Source organism: Pinus tabuliformis, chromosome J, assembly GCF_031772625.1.
Source record: "Pinus tabuliformis cultivar Carrire ecotype Pingquan chromosome J, CPIR1, whole genome shotgun sequence".
Taxonomy (NCBI): domain Eukaryota; kingdom Viridiplantae; phylum Streptophyta; class Pinopsida; order Pinales; family Pinaceae; genus Pinus; species Pinus tabuliformis.
In genome coordinates, this window is record NC_142295.1 from 1,044,228,760 (window position 1) to 1,044,249,675 (window position 20,916).

Here is a 20,916-nt window from a genome sequence, read left to right on the forward strand (position 1 = left end):
TGGAAGTAGTAATATGGTGAATATTGCCAGACATCCTCGACGCCTCCACCATCCTTAGGAGATCATGCTTAATGAGGTCAAAGAAGTGGGTGAGGAATTCAATTGTCCAGCCATCCAGCCCAGGGCTCTTATCTTTCTTAAAAGACTTCAAAATTCCAAGAAGCTCGTCTTCTGAAACTGGCTGAAACAGGGCCTCATTTTTATCTTCATCAAACATTTGAGGGACCAGATCAATACCCCATAGTATATCCCGAAAAGCTACATTGTTCCTTCTGTTGTATTGATTCTTGAAATAATTTACAGCCTCCTTAGTGATGTCTTGTTGAGTAACAAAAGAGTCACCATTATCATTCCTTATCTTCCATATGGCATTTTTGTCACGTCTGGCACTTGCATAATTATGAAAAAATTTCGTATTCTTGTCCCCTTCTTGAAGCCACGTTGCCCTGCTTTTAAGCCTCCAAAAGGATTCCTCTTGCTTTAATAACTCAATTTTTTTCTTTTCAAGCTCTCGAATGCTACATTTCATGGAGAAAGAGAATGTGTTAGCACTTGCCTCTTTCAAGATGTTGTCCAGTTCCTGTTGAATAGACTGCAACGCCTTTTTATCTTTTTCCTTTTTTTCAGCTTCCCATTTCTTCACAAGCTTCCTCATAGCAGCCATCTTATCTCTAAAAGTGAGGAACGGGGGGAGCATTGCTTTTGCTGTCATCTCTTTCCATGCGTTTGAGATAAGTTCATTGAAGGCTGGATCCTGTAAGAGAGTTCTATTGAATTTGAATGGATATCCCTTTTTGATACCTCTCTCTGACCAGGATAGCAGAATTGGTCTATGATCAGACACTAGTACATTCTCCACTGATGAATGAGGCATTCCCATCTTATCTATAATGCTAACATGCACTAGGAAGCGGTCAATCCTTTTCGCAATAAAAGCCTTATCAGTTCTGCCATTCATCCATGTCGGCTTCATTTCTGCAGGGGCGATATCCACCAAGTTTTTATTTAGAAGCTCAAGCTTAATGCTATCTGCAAGAGAGTCCTTTTTCTTACAATGTCCCCAGCATTCATCAGAGCTCAATGTAACGTTTAAGTCACCTTTACGACGAGCGACCACCACGAGCGAGAGCGCCAGAGACCTCGTGTGTCTAAGCATCAGCAGGTAAGATTTTAACAACACCATACTATCAGCGAGCGAAGGATATCGGAGCTCTTCATCATTTTGCAGAGGGGAGATAATTCAAAACTAAAGCGATAGAACAGTCAGACATGAACCTCCCCATCCCAGGCAAGGAGAAGGACGATAGGCCAGATGGCCAAAACCGCTCACGAATGAAGGAGAGGATGTTTTATAAGATTTCAGCACGAATGAAACTAGAGCATGTAATCAGCCATGTGTCCAGCCCACAATTCGCATGCATGCATGTTCCTCGGCCTGTGATAGATAGCGCTTAACGTAACGTGAAATATAGATGCAGTAACCTCATGCGTAGATTTGGAATAGCCATGGTTGGATGGTGGGCTCTGGTTCGTCCCGCGTCTCAAGCTGCAGCTACCTGTAGGCAAACCCTCCTGGTGTTGATAGCTGGTTGGTCCCAGAGAAGGCACTCTCGCCGCTGTGCGTCGCCCCCTCCACGTTAGGGAACCACATTTTAATGATTTTTATTCATGTATTTATAGTTCTTTTGTCCCAAAATTTATATGTTTTATTTTTATATAATTATCTATTATATAAATCATTGTAGATCCATGTTTACCCGTATCTATAAAGTGCTGAGAGAGATTATATTTGGAGGTGCAAACCTTTCCTCAAATTTTGCACTCAAGAAAAGGATTTTCATATAAAGATATTTGATCCCTCTGGGGGCTTGATAAACCTAGGATTAAGATAGATCTAAACTAATTTTACCTAATATAAATAAAACAAAACCATACATTACAAAATCAATTTTCTAAATATAAATATAAATATAAATATCGAAATTATTTTATATATGAAAACATATTATTAAAATTTTTAACTAACTATAACCTAAAATTTAAAATTTGTTTTAAATAATAATACTTTGACTTCCTACCAAAAATTATAACCTTACCCATCTAAGAAAAAAATAATAATAATATCAATCTAAGAAAATAATAATTACGTCATAAGGCATTTCCCTTTGAAATCAACTCCCCCTCTTGCCCACCTGTCATCATTGTGAACCCTACGATTATATGTTAGATGATTCAAAAGGGCACAATCGTTTGATCATGAGAAAATAGTTACAAATTCATTGTAGACTGCAGGCCCTTAATATCTCTCATGAAGAAGGAGGATAACAAAGATGGTAATGGGCCCTTGGGGTCACCTTAATCTTCGCCCTCAGAGAGATTTGCAGCAGGTTGTAGTTGATGGGTCAAAATTCGTTATTTTTTCTAGGTTTTCAAGTCAGATATTAATGAATACTGGCCAGGGAAGAGTCATCAACGAAGATTTTAGAAATGTAAGAGTTACCTAAATATGGGTTGAGGAAAATGGTCTGTGTGAAGCCAAATTGGTGTAGAATTTATGCCAATACTAAGCGCATAGAAATTTTGTAGGTTGCATGGTCATATATTGTCACTGATTTCAGATATTATTCTTTTCCCTTTGGCATTATTTTCCATTCACACATTTTTCTTTTCTTTGTTTAGTTGTGTGTTGGTCATGAACTTGTGTTTTGCAGTCAGCAAAAGTCTTGAAAGTTGTCTATCAACTGGAAAAAATATCAGAAGCAAATTGTGACAAGATTCACAAAAATAAATAGCCCACAGATCATATATCCGACATTAACTTATCAAGAAAGAAGGTTCAAAACATACATAGTTTCCATATAAATGGAAGTACTCTTCTATTACTTTGCTTCAAGGATAGGGCATTGTTTAAGAGAATATCCCTAATGAAATCCATTGAATTAATATATGAATTTAGGGTATCATGGTTCAGAACAACATAATGTTCAAATGTGAAGCCAATATGATTATATAAGATTACCCTGCTCCTTTCTTACTAATTTTCTCTTTATAAACTTGCCATTTGGAATTTTGATGTTACACATTAAAATTCTAGTATCATCCACCTGGTTAATTCTCACCTTGGGGCATTTGCAATCTTTGATGACATAATGCCTTTAGAAGCACATAGTTTGTTTGACTACTTGTCCACTGGTTAGTTTGTGTATGTTTATTATGGTAAATTGGATCTTACACCTTGAACTGGCTTTACTTGTAGTTTATTAAATCCAATGGCTGATTTTTTGGGTATCAATCACTTAATTAATTCTCACTCGGGGCAATCTTTGACAACATAATGCCCTCTAGAAGTTCATAGAATCCAATTTTTAACATATTTTCACTCTTTTATCACTAGGAGTTTTCAATTCAAAAAATGGTGAGACCATTTGGATGTTAGAAACCTAATGCTAATTTTCTATTTGTCCCTAACCTAATGAATATTAATATCGGTGACAATGTATCTTTAAAATGAACATATTGACTTAATTTCCCTTATATAAGGGTCTTCCTTATTTATTCATAATCTTTGAATTTCAATTACTTCATTGTTCTCATCCTTCGTCAAATGTTCATAAAGCAATGTCAAAAGACAATATTGGCTTCCATCAAGGACCTTAGGATAAACCTTATAAATTGAAAGCATGCAGTCTGTAACTAACATGAAATAAAAGTGTCAATAAATTAATTTGTGCATTTTCTAATTATGGTAACCCTCGCTTTTCAAATATTAGATCGTGCAAGCTTTGATCTGATAGAATTAATGTAACCTTACAAATTGTAGGGCACTAGTCTATTTTTGTGCTAAAGTTTATTGTGCGTCATGTGATTTGATTCTGACAAGGTTTGTAATTTGATTTATTTCTGTTGTTTTTACTTTGAAGGTTATTGCATCTTTGGGAGTTCACAACAACAATGACTTTCTTTCTTTGTCTTATACACGACATGGTGAAGACATTATACAAGTAAGAAATTGGACATAAAATCTACATTCTTGCTCATGTTATGAGCTTGTGATGTTACTTCTAGAAACTATGATGGATCTCACTTAAAATTTTCTATCAAGTTGTTTTTATGGAAACAAGTTATAGCAACACCGTCCATCTTTTCAACAGATTATATGCCAGGAGGGCATCTGTGCCCTATTTAGAGGAGTAACAGTAATATTATGTTAGGACTAGTAGGGGCTGGAGTTCTTGCGCTATATGGTCTGCTTCAGCTACTAGTTCTGAGTAAGTCGAACAAGTCAATATTGATATGTAGCGGATGCATGGACAGTGTTTGAAAAAATGCCTGAACAGGATGTGGTGTCATGGAATACTATGATTGTTGCATATACTAAAAGTAGGTATTGTCAGGAGGCATTAAGGCTTCATGGCCGGATGCAAGGGACAGCTATAGAGGAAGATCATGTTACCTTTTCCAGTGTACTTGGTGCGTGTGCTAGCCTAGAAGCTCTGCAACAGGGAACTGAGGTGCATGGCCATGTGATTAGAAATGGGTTTGACCTAGAGGACCCTGTAGGGAACGCTCGTCTCACTATGTATGTCAGATGCAAGTCTGTTGAGAGTGCACAAAAATTATTCGATAGAATGCTTGAAAGAGATGTGGTGTCATGGACTAATCTTGTAAAGGGATATGGTCAGACTGAGTTGGAAAAGGTTATGAGATATTTTACAATCTTAATCCCAATGCATGCCTTCTCATATAACAATCACGATTCACAATGTCTAAGATAAATCAGTTTTTCTAATAAATTTTGTATCTTTTGGGTGAATTATGTTAGGGTAGGTAGAATATGGCATGCATAACTTCTCTTGGAATCTTCGACACGCAGCCTTAAATAACTATGCTCTTTTGACACTGTGTTTGTGAATATCCAAGTAGAGAAACATTTGAACATCTTATCTTGATATAGATAGAGTTCCAGTGTTAAATATATGCTAACTGATCTGATTGCAGGTTGCGGAGATTAAGGATCAAGATATAGTGTGTCGTGTCAAAAATAGTGCAACTCTTGTTGGTCCATTGTTTACAATGCATGCCACTCAAGTTCTTATTGATGTTCTGACACTAAGTGATACAGAAAAGCACGTAAGTAATTGCAAGCATGGATATTACTATGTTAGTTTCCAATATAGTTATATTTTTTTTAGACAGAGGGTCCATGGTCGTGACTGACTGGAATTGTTTTGATGCTGCAGTTTCATTTTTAGCACAAAGAACTGCAATTGGGTAATGTCTAATGGTTCAGTTTTTTTTTTACAGTTGATGGGTCAAAATTCGTTGTTTTTTCTAGGGTTTCAAGTCAAATATTAATGAATACTGGCCAGGGAAGAGTCATCAATGAAGATTTCATAAATGTAAGAGTTACCTAAATATGGGTTGAGAAAAATGGTCTGTGTGAAGCCCAATTGGTGTAGAATTTAAGCCAATATTAAGCACGTAGAAATTTTGTAGGTTGCATGGGCATACATCGTCACCGATTTCAGAGATTATTCTTTTCCCTTTGGCATTATTTTCCATCACACATTTTTCTTTGCTTTATTTAGTTGTGTGTTGGTCATGAAATTATGTTTTGCAGTCAGCAAAAGTCTTTAAATTTGTTTATCAACTGGAAAAAATATCAAAAGAAAAATATGACAACATTCACAGAAATAAATAGCCAACAGATCATATATCTGACATTAACGTATCAAGAAAGAAGGTTCAGAATATACACAGTTTCCACATAAATGGCAGTACTCTTCTATTACTTTGCTTCAAGGATAGGGCATTATTTAAGAGAATATCCCTAATGAAATCCATTGAATTAATATATGAATTTAGGGTATCATGGTTCAGAACAACATAATCTTCAAATGTGAAGCCAATAATATTATATAAGATTACCCTGCTCCTTTCTTACTGATTTTCTCTTTATAAAATAGCCATTTGGAACTTTGATGTTACACATTCAATTCTAGTATCATCCACCTGGTTAACTCTCACCTTGGGGCATCTGCAATCTTTGACGACATAATGCCTTTAGAAGCACATAGTTTTTTTGACAACCTGTCCACTAGTTAGTTTGTCTATGCTCATTATGGTAAATTGGATCTTACACCTTGAATAGGATTTACTTGTAGTTTATTAAATCTAATCGCTGATTTTTTGGGTATTAGCCACTTGATTAATTCTCACCTAGGGAAATCTTTGACAACATAATGCCCTCTAGAAGCTCATAGAATCCAATTTTTAACATATTTTCACTCCTTTTATCACTAGGAGTGCTCAATTCAAACAACGGTGAGACCATATGGATGTTAGAAACCTAATGCTAATTTTCTATTTGTCCCCAACCTAATGAATATTAATATTGGTGACAACATATCTTTAAAATGAACATATTGAGTTAATTTCCCTTATATAAGGGTCTTCCTTATTTATTCATAATCTTTGAATTTCAATTACTTCATTGTTCTCATCCTTCGTCAAATGTTCATCAAGCAATGTTAGAAGACAGTATTGGCTTCCATCAAGGACCTTAGGATAAACCTTATAAATTGAAAGCATGCAGTCTGTAACTAACATGAAATCAAAGTGTCAAATAAATTAAGTTGTGCATTTGCTAATTGTGGTAACCCTCACTCTTCAAATATTAGATAGTGAAAGCTTTGATCTGATGGAATTAATGTAACGTTACAAATTGCAATGCACTGGTATATTTTTGTGTTAAAGTTTATTGTGCATCATGTGATTTGATTCTGACAAGGTTTGTAATTTGATTTATTTTTGTTGTCTGTACTTTGAAGGTTATTGCATCTTGGGGAGTTCACAACAACATTGAATTTCTTTCTTTTTCTTATACATGACATGTTGAAGACATTATACAAGTAAAAAATATGACATAAAATCTACATTCTTTCTCATGTTCTGAGCTTGTGATGTTACTTCTAGCAACTATGATGGATCTCACATAAAATTTTCTGTCACGTCGTTTTTCTATAAACAAGTTCATAATGTTACCATATGCCTTTTAATTTGTAGGTTGATCTGTTTCTATGGTGTATGTTTCTTCTTATTTTTCACAAATTTCAAGTAGATGCATCATAATAAATGACAAAAAATTGTTTGTTTTGTTTCTGTGACATGGGACTTGTCCCTTATAACTAATTATGCCATAAGGTGTTTCCATTTGAAATAAACTCCCCCTCTCACCCACCTATCATTATTTTGAACCCTACGATTATATGTTAGACAATTCAAAAAGGCGCAATCGTCCAATCATGAGAAAATAGTTACAAATTCATTGTAGATTGTAGTTACAAATTCGTTGTAGACTGCAGGCCCTTAATCTCTCTCATGAAGGAGGAGAATAGAGATGGTAATGATCCCCTGGGGTCACCTTAATCTTCGCCCTTAGAGAGATTTGCAACAGGCTTCTTGACGAGAGACCTGGAAATTGTGGTGTCAAAGACAGCTGCAACACCTATTGAAAGAGTGAAGTTGTTGATGCAGTACCAGGGTGAATTGCTCAAGAGGGGTCGCCTTGCCTACTCCTACAGTGGGATTGGGCATTTCTTTTCCTGAGTAATCCGAGAGGAGGGTCCTCTATCTTTCTGGAGAGGCAACGGAGCTAATGCGATTCGCTACTTTCCCACCCTGGCCTTCAATTTTGCATTTAAGGACTACTTCCAGACTTTTCTTGGGTACTCAAAGGAGAAAGATGGCTACATGAAGTGTCTTGTACAGAATATAGCTTTCAGCAGTGCTACTGGTGCAACCACATCTCTTTTTTTATATCATTTGGACTATGCATGCACACGACTTGGTACAGATGCACAAAACATTCAAGAAGGTAGTCAGCACCAATACAGAGGATTGTTGGATGTCTACAAGAATACCATTGCCAGTGATGGTATTGTAGGCCTATGCAGGGGCTTTAGTGTTTCAATTCTAGGCATCACTTTATATAGAGGGCTATATTTTGGAATTTATGACACAATGAAACCTGTGATTCCTGTTGGATCCCTCAAGGGAAATTTTCTTGTTAGTTTCATGCTAGGGTGGAGTGTGACAACAATTTCTGGTATTATTGCATATCCTTTTGATACACTTAGACATAGAATGATGATGATTTCAGGTGAAGCTACTAAATATAGCAACATTGTCCATGATTTTCAACAGATCATATGCCAGTAGGGCATTCGTGCCCTCTTCAGAGGAGTAACAACTAATATTATGTTAGGAATAGCATGGGCTGGAGTTCTTGCACTATATAATCAGTTTTAGCTACTAGTTCTAAGCATGTCGAACAAGTCAATATCGATATGTAGCAGATGCATGGACAGTGTTTGACAAAATGCTTGAACATGATGTGGTGGCATGGAATACTATGATTGTTGGATATACTAAAAATGGGTATTGTTAGGAGGCATTAACGCTTTATGGCCGAAAGTAATGGACAACTATAGAGGCAGATCATGTTACCTTTGCTAGTGTACTTGGTGCGTGTGCTGGCCCAAAAGCTCTGCAGTAGGGAAATGAGGTGCATGGCCATGTAATTAGAAATGGTTTTGACCTAGAGGACCCTATAGGGATTGCTCTTCTTCCTATGTATGTCAGATGTAGGTCAGTTGAGAGTGCACAACAATTATTCCATAGAATGCCTGAAAGAGATGTGGTGTCATGGACTAATCTTGTAAAGGGATATGGTCAGTCTGAGAATGACGAGGAGGCTTTGCAATCCTTCAGGCAAATGCAACAGGAAGGTATTAAGCCAAATGAGTTCACCTTGACTAGTATTCTTGGAAGATGCACAATTTTAAGAGATTTGGAATTGGGAAAGCAGGTCCATGTCTTTGTGATCAAATTGGACTGCAAGTCCAATGTCTGTGTCAGAAATACCCTGGTTGACATGTACACCAAATGTGGGAGTATAGAAGATGTGTGTCAAGTCTTTGAAGAAATTCCAGAACAAGATGTGATCTCATGGACAATGATTATTTCAGGATATGCCCAATGTGGCTATGGCGAAGAAGCCCTGAAGTGCTTCTTCCAGATTCGACGCACTAGCATGAAGCTGGACACATTTGTTTTCGCCAGTATTATCAGAGCTTGTGCTGACCTTGCATCTCTAGAGCAGGGAAAGCAGATCCATGTCTGCACAATGAAAAATACAAGAAAGTTCTACGACTAAGTATATTGTGTCGACCATGTTTCAAAGGGAGATGGTTGGATGGGTTTGTCTAATTTATACATTCCCAATGGCCAAGAGGGAATAACTAGTCGTGATGCTGCCAACAGAGGTACAGAAAATACTCCCACAGAGGCGACTAAATTTGGAGGTGCTCCTCTAGTTTCGAAGAAATTTCCAGAGGTCGGAGATGAGTTCTGTAAAATTATGCTGACCAAATGTGTAATTATATTGATTTATTCTTAGTGCAGTATGATTTCTGTTGATATTGATGTGCGATAAAGATGATAACTTTAGATTCTCCTTCTTAATGATAAAATGAGAGCTCCTATAAATTTTTTAATTTATGACACATCATTTCTCACCAATTTTTAATTTTTTAAAGTCAAAACTCAATAAAAACACAAAATACAGGTGAGATTTTAATCCTTCGTTGCTTAACACACCCAAGATATATTATGGTGACATAGTGCAATCACTTGTAACTTACTAATTCAATTTTTTATCAATGTATAGAATAGTTTGATACAATTTTTTAAGAACTATATTATTCAAAACTCTTAAGATCTCTACTATACTAAGTGAAAAGTATTGTTTTTTATAAATAGAATTGGTCTTTCTGACATCATTTATACAACAACCTTGTCGACAGTCAAAGGCCTTCAATACCAGTGATTGCGTCATCAAATTGGATTATTCCTTCAGCATTTTGAGGTGAAACTCTGTGATTCGGTGGTTCTAGATCTAACATCAATTGCCAAACAAAGGCAATATACAAATTTGGTGGGTCTGGGGATGTGGAATCTCAGTTAAATAAAAATTGTAATACACTGGAAAAATAATGTTGCGAAATGTCAGGTGGTTTACCTGGTTCCTGGGAAGACCAATGTTAAAGATTCACGGAAAGTGTTTGATAAAATGGTTACAAGGGATTTAGTCACATGGAATTCAATGATTATGGGTTACACTCAACATGGTCATGACAAAGATACACTAGAGCTCTTTGAACATCTTCAACAGGCAGGTGTGAAGCCAGACGACATTACATTTGTTGGTGTGCTCTTTGCATGTAGCCATGTAGGCTTATTGCATGAAGGTTGTCACTACTTCGATTCAATGAGTAGAGAGTATGGCATCTCACCAACAATGGAGCATTATGCCTACATTGTTGATCTTCTTGGACATGTAGGACACTTGGACAAGGCTGAGACTTGCATAAACAACATGCCATTTGAACCCACTGCTTTAGTTTGGCAAACTTTACTTGGTGCATGGAAAATCCATGGTAACACAGAGATGGGAAAACGTGTGGCAGATCGTTTATTAGAGTTGGAACCCCAAGACTCTACAACATATGTTTTTTTATCGAATTTATATGTTTTAATTGGTAGCTGGGATGATATAACTAAGGTGAGGAAAATGATGTAAAATATGGGGGTGAAAAAGGAAGGAGGATATAGTTGGATTGAGGTAAAAAAAATGTAGTGCGTGCATTTGGGGTAGGAGACACATCACATCCACAAACAACTAAGATCTACACCAAGTTAAATAAATTGATCAGACAGATAAAAGAGATGGGAGATTTGCCTCAGAAAAAATCTGTGGTACATGATATGGGAGTTAGAGCAGCAAGAGTACACTCTTACTCATCATAGTGAGAAGCTGGAAATTGCATTTGGGCTAATCAGCTTATCTCCTATGACTCATATTAGAATCATTAAAAACCTTCGTGTATGTGGTGACTGCCATACTACCATAAAATTCATTTCCCAGTCCAGTGGCAAAGTATTGAAATTGTTCAGTTGTTATGACAGAAACTGGGTGTGGTTTATTCTGTCAAAGTGGCTTTGTTTTTATGAGATTATTCTTTTAGGAACTCTCATTGCTAGTTAAGAGGAAATGTATTAGGTGAAGAATTTTGATTACAATGTTGCTTTAGTATTGATAGGATTAAATAAGGTTTTTCTTTTAAATTCTAGGATACAATATACTTAATATTTGAAGAAAAATTTAGGGTGATCATATTTACTTTAAGGATAGACTTTATTGAATCTAAAATATAAGATTTAAGATTTGAAGAAAGTTTATAAGAATGATTAGTGTTTTGTTCAAAGGTGTTTCTACTCATTTGGAAGTTAATGACAAGTTACTAATAATGTTTATCTTGAAAGTTCTATCAAACAATGTTGTCTTCTTATTTTAATGTTTTGTTTCATATGTTGAAGCTCCACATTATGTCTCAAGAGATTTATTTTTCAGGCCCAATTTTATTCTTACCTAATTAGGAAGAGCTCCTCCCCTACGAATTTAGATAGAAATGGATTACCCTTCTATATATTATGCCTATAATAGTTTATTTAAGAAATTTTATATAGAACTTACTAAATGCTATTAAAAGGTTTTTTAAGTGGCATAAAGATTTCAAGAATGTCTAGAAGTCATATAATCTTTGCATATCAATTGTGCTTCTTGTTGGTTTTTAACAATTTGTCATTTTAAAAATCAACAATTCTCATTATGGTCATTTTGAAAAAATAATAATGAACTATTTTATTTAATATTGGGTTGTTTTGTTCCAATTTTCCAGGTCATGGCCTTTCTCAATAAAGGCTCTTGGATACTTGTTAGATTGGAAAGTTCACTAGGTAAGGTGAAAAAATATCTATTTCTTGGGTCAAATGTCAAAGACCTAAGTCATGCTCACTTTGCAAATGATCCCCCTTCCTCACAAGAAAAAGGAGATTGAGTGTTTAAAAAATGTGATGAAATTCCTAGATATATTTCATATATCCTTAGGGTCTGAACATTCCATGGACCAAAACTATGTCATATAAACAATGCTAATGAGCTTCTAAATTAATTAATATAAGCTGGTTGTAGATTCAACTTAGGTAGATTTTTAAATTTCTAGGTATCCCTTTCTTGTTAGGCCTCGACAAAAGAGTTGTGGCAAGTTCTAATTCAATGAAATGAGCAAAATGTGACAAAATGGATTATGAAGTATATGTTCTCGGTAGTTAGACATCAAATTTATATGAATGTCCTAGCTTCTACGCATGTTTATTATTCCCTATGTTAGTGTTCCTTGGCCTTGATTTATAGTATATTGGAAAAGGTTATGAGATATTTTATAATCTTAATCCCAATGCATGCCTTCTCATATAAAATCACATTGTCCAAGATAAATCAGTTTGTTAGATAAATTTTGTATCTTTTGGGTGAATTATGTTAGGGAAGGTAGAATTTGCCATGCGTAGCCTCTCTTAAAATCTTCTACATGCAACCTTAAATAAATATGCTCGAAATACCGTCTATATCAATGAAATGTGATCACATGATGTGTCACCATTGGCATACCACCCAACAAAATTGCATTATGCAAATTGCTAGCAATACTATACTCAATGTAACCCCTATTCGACATTTTTTGTATATGGTCGATATGAAGAAATGAATCAAGTAGAAAATTCAATCTTTCTTATGAAAATGTCACTAACTATCCAGGTATGTTTTTGCTATGTATGCACCCTAGATTACACCAAACAGAAACTGATACACATCAAATATTTTACTAATCCCCTCTGCGTTTGCATTTGTCCATTTTTCTCTATCAAACATATGCTTGTCACAAAAGGAAAGTAATTTCTTATGCTTGCAGTCACATGGTTTTGTATGAGATGATTTGCAATTAGCGTTATAATAATCAGTGCAAGAACAGAGTCCATTCGAGAAACAATGGAAACAATTTGCATCTCTCACAACAATTCCCTTATCGTTGATTATTGGAATGAGCTTTGTGGCATTGTGGCAATGCCCTCAAATGCAAAGGTTCTTGATAATCTGGATAGCTAATCTAGGCATTGTTGATGATAAAAAAATAAACACCAGTAAAGAAACAAAATTGCATAAAATTTTGACTTCTTTCTTCTATGTTATTGTTTCTTATGTCATTTGCATAAAATTTTGACTTCTTTCTTCTATGCTATTGTTTTCTATGTCATTACCTTATGACATTTCCTTTGCAACATGTGGTGCAAATGCTAGTAATAATAAATTTAGAAAGACAAAATCAATCCACATGTTTATTCTCCTTAGATTAAAAAAATATTAATCCTAAAATAAGAAACTTATATTAATCTTGGATTAAGAAAATATTAATCCTAAAATAAGAAGCTTATATTATTGAATTGAGGCTTCTGTGATCCATATCAAGTTTATGAGAGATTTTTCGACGTAAATCACAAGAAATTTCATTTGTCGACGCGTTTCGAACCAACCAGTGTGGTTCATCGTCAGGACAAGTTGAAGAATTAGATCTAGCTTAGCATCTTAAATAGTTATATTAGAACATCCCACGGCTATAATTCTTGACCAGATAACGGCTATATTGTCTAACGGCTAAATTTGACCGGGAAACGGTTAGAAGGACCGGATTAGGGGCAAAAACCTATATTTAAATAAATTAATTAATTAAAATAAAAGTAAAGGGACCATTTATAGTTATAAATATATATTAAACTAAATTAATTATAAAATAAATTAATATTCAATTATAAAAGTTATTATAAATATTAGAGTAATTAGTAGTTAGTTATAAAAGTTGTTAAATATATAAGTATTAGGGTAATATAGTTAGTTATATTCTTATTAAAATACGAGTTAAATGGACTATGTTAAAAATAAAAAATAAAATAATAAAATAATAATTAAAATAAATAAATAAATAAAATAATAATAATAATAATAATAATTAATTTAATAGTTATTTATAAAAATTATAAATATGAAAGTTATATATATATATATATATATATATATATATATATATATATATATATATATTCATAATACCTAATTTAATAGTCATTTATAAAAGTTATAAAAATGAAAGTATTAGAGTAACCTTTGGGTCATAGAAAAAAGAAAAAAAATAAAAATAAATAAATAAATAAAAATATTTTAATATTTAAAATTAGTTAATAGCTTAATTAAGGGTTAAAATTAGTATCCTATCAAAGATTAATTTAAGATTAATTTTATTGTTAATTAAAATAAACTTAATAGCATAAATTAAGTGCTACTAAAATACCTCAAATAATAACAACCACACCTTAAAGGATAAAGGCCACAAGATACCTAGGAAGAGAGGGTTGGGACCCAGCAACTACTGATCTTCCAACCATCCTCTCTATTGAGATTAATAGGCCTTTTTTCGATCTCAAGGGCTTCCCTAAATTTCCAGTGATGGAACTGCGAAACTTTAGCAATAACACTAGCCTCCTCGATGCAGACGTGATGATTGGTTTTCTCCACATGCTCTTCTAAAGCAGAAGACTTGGTTCTCCTATGCTTAAGGTTATCCTCTTGCTCATTAATCCTTTGATTAATGGAGAGACCCGTCTCACCAATATAGGGGGTCCCACAAGAACAAGGGATAATATAAACCCCTTTCATGTCCTTAGGGTTGATACGATCCTTCACAGATCTGAGGGACTTCTGAATGGTGTTAAGGGGTCTAAAGGACGAGGGGACATTATGTTTTCTAAGAATCCTCACAATTCTATCAGTGGTCCCCTGAACGAACTGAAGATGGACACCTAGAATTCGTTCCTTCGGTTCTTTTTTAGTTAATGAATTCTTAGCCGCTTTGAGGAACGCTTTCTGTCCCAAGTATCTACTATAATGGTTCTCAACAAAGACATTAAGGAGATGGGATTTCTCTTCCTCGGAGCTATTTTCAACAGAGATCCTTAAGGCACGAGTAGCAAGGGTGTTGAGAACTCCGAATTTTTGAGAATGGTGTTAGACCCCTTAACACCATTTGGAAGTCCCTCAGATCTGTGAAGGATCATATCAACCCTAAGGACATGAAAGGGGTTTATATTATCCCTTGTTCTTGTGGGACCCCCTATATTGGTGAGAAGGGTTGCTCCATTAATTAAAGGATTAATGAGCACGGAACTGACCTTAAGCATAGGAGAAACAAGTCTTCTGCTTTATCAGAGCATGTGGAGAAAACCAATCATCACATCTGCATCGAGGAGGCTAGTGTTATTGCTAAAGTTTTGCAGTTCTATCACCGGAAATTTAGGGAAGCCCTTGAGATCGAAAAAAGGCCTATCAATCTCAATAGAGAGGATGGCTGGAAGATCAGTAGTTGTTGGGTCCCAGCCCTCTCTTCCTAGGTATCCTATGGCCTTTATCCTTTAAGGTGTGGTTGTTATTATTTGAGGTATTTTAGTAGCGCTTAATTTATGCTATTAAGTTTATTTTAATTAATAATAAAATTAATCTTTGATAGGATACTAATCTTAACCCTTAATTAAGCTATTAACTAATTTTAAATATTAATTTTTTTATTTTTTATTTCTTTTATCTGATGATCTTTAGGTTACTCTAATACTTTCATTTTTATAACTTTTATAAATAACTATTAAATTAGGTATTATCAATTTTTTTTTTTACTCTTTTATAACTTTTATAAATACCTACTACTATTATTATTATTATTATTATTATTATTATTATTATTATTATTATTATTATTATTATCATTATCATAGTCCATTTAACTTGTATTTTAATAAGAATATAACTAACTATATTACCCTAATACTTATATATTTAACAACTTTTATAACTAACTATTAATTACTCTAATATTTATAATAACTTTTATAATTAAATATTAATTTATATTAATTTATTTTATAATTAATTTAGGTTAATATATATTTATAACTATAAATGGTCCCTTTACTTTTATTTTAATTAATTAATTTATTTAAATATAGGTTTTTGCACTTAATTCGGTCTTTCTAACCATTTCCCGGTCAAATTTAGTCATTAGACAATATAGCCGTTATCTGGTCAAGAATTATAGTCGTTGGATGTTCTAATTTAACTATTTAGGATGCTAAGCTAGATCTGATTTTTCAACTTGTCATGACGATAAACCACACTGGTTGGTTCTAAATGCGACAAATGAAATTTCTTGTGATTTAAGCGCCAAAAAATCTCTCATAAACTTATATTAATCTTAAAATAGACGTTAACCCGTAAATGTGAGTTTGGAAAAACTAATAAAACTGAAATAAATCTAATTCACATAAAATATTAGCCGCATTATACTTTTTATAAGTTAATTTAATATACACTTATATAAATATTATTACTTCACGAATAAATACAAATGGGTTATTATTATTATTATTTAATAAATTCATATAAGATACCATGACTTAATCAATGACGCTCCTGTTTGCCTATAAATACTTCACTGTTAACATCTAATTTATTTATATTTAAAGAAAGTTTAATAATTCGGTGCCGACTCTTCTAATTTTTAGCACATATAACTAATATTTAATACAAGTTTAATAAGTTAACACGTGTGATTAATTAAATATACAAATACAATTACGTGTTTGAATTAATTTTTCTAATTTTGAGTGAATTTTAATTAGACGAAGTGTATTTGGTATTTATGTTTTCATCATAATTGGTAGATCATTTAAAAATAAAAGTTTTTAAATTTATAAAATAATAATAATAATAATAATAATAATAATTTTAATATTTAAAAAAATTAAATTAATCATTTTATGTATAATTATATAAAATTTATTTATTTTTAAAATAATATTTTTATTTTATTTTTAAAAATAATAAAAAAATAAAGTTAATTTACATTATTTCAATTTCATACTTAATCAACATAAAAGTGGTAAATAATGGTAAGGTTTTTGTGGGTTTAAACTGTAGAGCTTTATTTTGAAGGTGTCAAAAGAATTGAACCCATGACCTCTGAATAACTAAAATGTTTTAAGGGTTTTTTATTGTATTCCCCTATTCAAATATGTTAGAGCAATGTGTGCAGTTTTTTTATTTTTTCTTTATTTAATAAATTATTTTTTATTAATATCATTATTATTAAAGTTAATCATTTTTTATTCAAATTATTAGAGTTATATGTGCAAGTTATCATTATATATGTAAGTTATCTGGAGTTGCCTAATCATTCTATTTTTGGAGTTTTTGGTTGAATTTTTACGATTTTTTTGTTGTTTAAAATAGATTTTTAACCACATATTGTAATAGCTAGACTATAAACTCTATATAAATCTTTTAAAAAATTACATGACAAAAAAAAATTGTTTCTTGTATATTAAAACGAATGGCCCTAACCATTGGGCGGTGAAAACATATACATGTCAAAACATATCGATTCTCGGTAAAATACGGATGAATTAATTTCTATTCACACTTTTCGAATAAGAATAAATGTACATTCAATGTACAGGTGAGGAGATCCGGCTGGGGATCCTCCGGGCTTACTATGGGCATTTATCCCTGCAGTACCTTGTTGTATTGGCACTCGTCCTTAGCAACACGCAGCGTGTGCAGGCGATTCCTATTTCCAATCCCATAGGAAATTTATTGCGCCCTGACACGCGCTCGAGATAGCCATATATAACACGCCGGTGGTGATGGGTACAGAGAAAAAAAATACTGGCGTGTTATATTGAAAAAAATATTGGCGTGTTATGATACACTTTTTCCGGTTTAATCAGGTTATACAATTATTTACATCATTCTCCTTTCTCTACATATCGATTTGCTATATTATGGTTGACAGGGGAACTATATCTATTTTAAAGTGATAATTTTATGCTAAAGGTTCTTGTCGTGTTCCTTATAGCATGTTATATAGCTTGTAAATACCTGTAACGAAAAGAATTTCGTTTTCATTCTGTATTAACTGTTTGCAAAACTCAGATTAGGAAGTTGTTTCATATTTATACGAATGTTAATCTTTCTGTTCCAGTATACTTTACGATTACTGTGCATTTCATCGTACAACTATTTACATTTTCCGTTGTTTAAATGATAAGTTATATTCGCAGTATATTCTAAGATATATATGTGTATATCAGTATATTGTTAGTCATACTGCTCTGGAGTTCATCTTATTTCCCTATTCCGTAAAACAAATAATTAGTCTGTAATCATTTAGTTTATCTGTTGTTTATTGAGCATTTAGCAAAAATCTGTGGCTATTAGTTCAGTAATAAACGTTCTATCCTACTTGATTGTTTACCTACAATTAACATAATATTATCTACAATTCAGCATAAAATCTTTACATTAATTATTTGTTAATCCTGTAAGTCAAGTAATCATATTCACAGGATAGTAATAAGTTGTTATAAGTCTGCTACCTTACTTTATTTGTTAACTTGTAATGGAAAATATATTCAGAAGGTCTCACCTCCCAGCCACGAGTCTGGAAATCATGTCCAGACTCTCCCCCGAGCACCTTCTATCTTTCACACTGGACTTTATCTAGTTACAATCAGTACTATGGGCCTCGAGACTCCTATCTAGCCTTAATCTCCGTGGTCTCTTTGTGATTGTGTTGAGAAACCTTCCCACTGGTTTATTCCACCCAGCTCTAGGATAATACTTTTTGCTTCTCTTACCCTCTCTATATTTCCCTTCTCAAGCAGAGAATAATTGTTTCTTAGCAACCATTTCTTTTAATTAAACAAAAAAGTTTTTAGTCTTGTTAAAGTAGTGCTACCAAATTTAGGTGGTCTCAATGTATGGTTCTAGTAATCCAACCTCAGTCATTTGATATTTAACATCACAATGTAATAAAAATTACAATAACATTAAGTAAAAATCAACTTAGTAGTCTCAGTAGTTTTTATTCAACTTGGGGTGTTACATCCCCCCCCCATATGAGGAACACCGTCCCTGGTGTTCTCTTTACTATCAGAAAACAATGCTGGATAAGCTTTCTGCAATAAATTCCTCCTCTTCCCAAGTGGCCTCTTCCAGGCCAAAGTGCTTCCATTGGACTTTAACCTGGGTGATGGCTCACTTCTGCAAGTTGGTTTCCCGCTGATCGAGAATACGAAGAGGTTCTACCAGGAGCTCTCATTCCAGTTCAACCTGAATATTTTCCCAATCAATAATGTGTTGAGGGTTATACACATATTTCTTTAGTAATGATACATGAAATACATTGTGAACACGAATGTGACTTGGTAGCGCAAGCTTATAGGCCACCGGTCCAATTCGTTCCAAGACTTGAAAGGGCCCGTAGTATTGGGGTGCTAATTTAGCACAACCCCGCCACTGTAAGGAACTCTTCCGGGGCTTCACTCTTAGATAAACGTGATCTCCCGGTTGAAATTCCCTATATGTCCTCTTTTTATCTGCATACACCTTCTGTCTATCTTGGGCCGCCCTTAAATTTTGTCGAACTTTCTTGACAACCTCCTCCATTTCTGCTAGCATATCAGGACCCAATGCTAACTTATTAACCAGATTATTCCAATCTATGGGTACTCTGCACCTTCTCCCATACAACACCTCGAAGGGGCTCATGCCTAGCGATTCGTGATATCCATTATTATATGAAAACTCCACTAGATGGAGGTAATCCTCCCACTTGTGTGGTTGCTGCATCACGAACATGCGTAGCATGTCTTCCAACACCTGATTTACCCATTCAGTCTGTCCATCTGTTTAGGGGTGGTAGGCAGTACTAAACTGGATCTGAGTACCTAATCCCAAAAAAAGAGTTTTCCAGAAGGTGGATGTAAATTTCACATCCCTATCCGAAATCACCACTTTGGGTATCCCATGTAAATGAAAAATCTCCTTCATAAATATTTCTGCAATTTCCACGGTTTTGTATGTGGATTTCACAGGTATGAAGTGAGCTGTCTTACTTAATTTGTCTACTACCACCATAATTGAGTCATGTTGCTTCCTTGTATGGGGTAAACTGGTGATGAAGTCTAAAGATATGGTCTCCCATTTCCATTCCAGAATGGGCAACGACTGTAACAATCCAACGGGATGTTGGTGTTCATCCTTCACCAGTTGACACTCTAAACATTTAGACAAATATTTTGCAATATCTTTCCTCAATCCGGGCCAAAAAGTACCCCTTTTTTATGCCTGAAAACATTTTCTAGTAACTTGGGTGGCCAACACAAGGTTTCCTATGAAAATCATCTAGTATTAATAGTTTAACCGAGTTTTGGTTAGGAATGTAAATTTTGTCCTTAAAAGTAAGGAGGTTATCGGAATTTATTTCGAATTCTGATTTTTCCTTTTTCATCAGAGCTTCTTTTGTCTGTTTCCAAAGGAAAGTATACTGCAGGTCTATGCTAGCTGCCTCCTTAATGATTTCAGGAATATTTGAACTCACTTGGCTCATTTGGACCTCATAAATACAGTGTAACTTTCTGTTCAATGTGTCCGCCACACAGTTTTCCTTTCCTTTTAAATGTTTCATGTCAAAGTCGAATTCACTTAAGAAGGCTATCCATCTGGCTTGTCAAACGTTTAAGCTAGACTGGTTGAAGAAATTTGTAAGATTGCTATGATTTGTTAGCAGCAAAAATTTCTTTCCCAGTAGGTAATGTTGCCACATTTTAAGTGCATGCACTACTGCTGTCAATTCGAGGTCATAAGTTCAATATCGTTGTTCATACTCCTTCAACTTTTGAGATTCATAAGCAAACACCTTTCCTTCTTGTGTTAGCACTCCACCAACACCCTCTTTGCTTGCATCTATGCAAACCACGAAAGGATTTTCCAAATCTACTACTTTTAACACTAGTGCGGTGGTGAGCTGATGCTTTAGTGTTTCAAAGCTTTGCTAACACTTGGCTATCCATTAA

General features: G+C 34.0%; 2 pseudogenes; both read left to right on the top strand.

The window, feature by feature from the left end:
* Window positions 1–1,506: 1,506 nt before the first annotated feature.
* On the top strand, window positions 1,507–8,310 carry LOC149230483 (ADP/ATP translocase ER-ANT1-like; annotated as a pseudogene).
* Window positions 8,311–8,683: 373 nt separating this feature from the next.
* Window positions 8,684–9,217, top strand: LOC149230484 (putative pentatricopeptide repeat-containing protein At3g13770, mitochondrial pseudogene; annotated as a pseudogene).
* The last annotated feature ends 11,699 nt before the right edge of the window (window positions 9,218–20,916 follow it).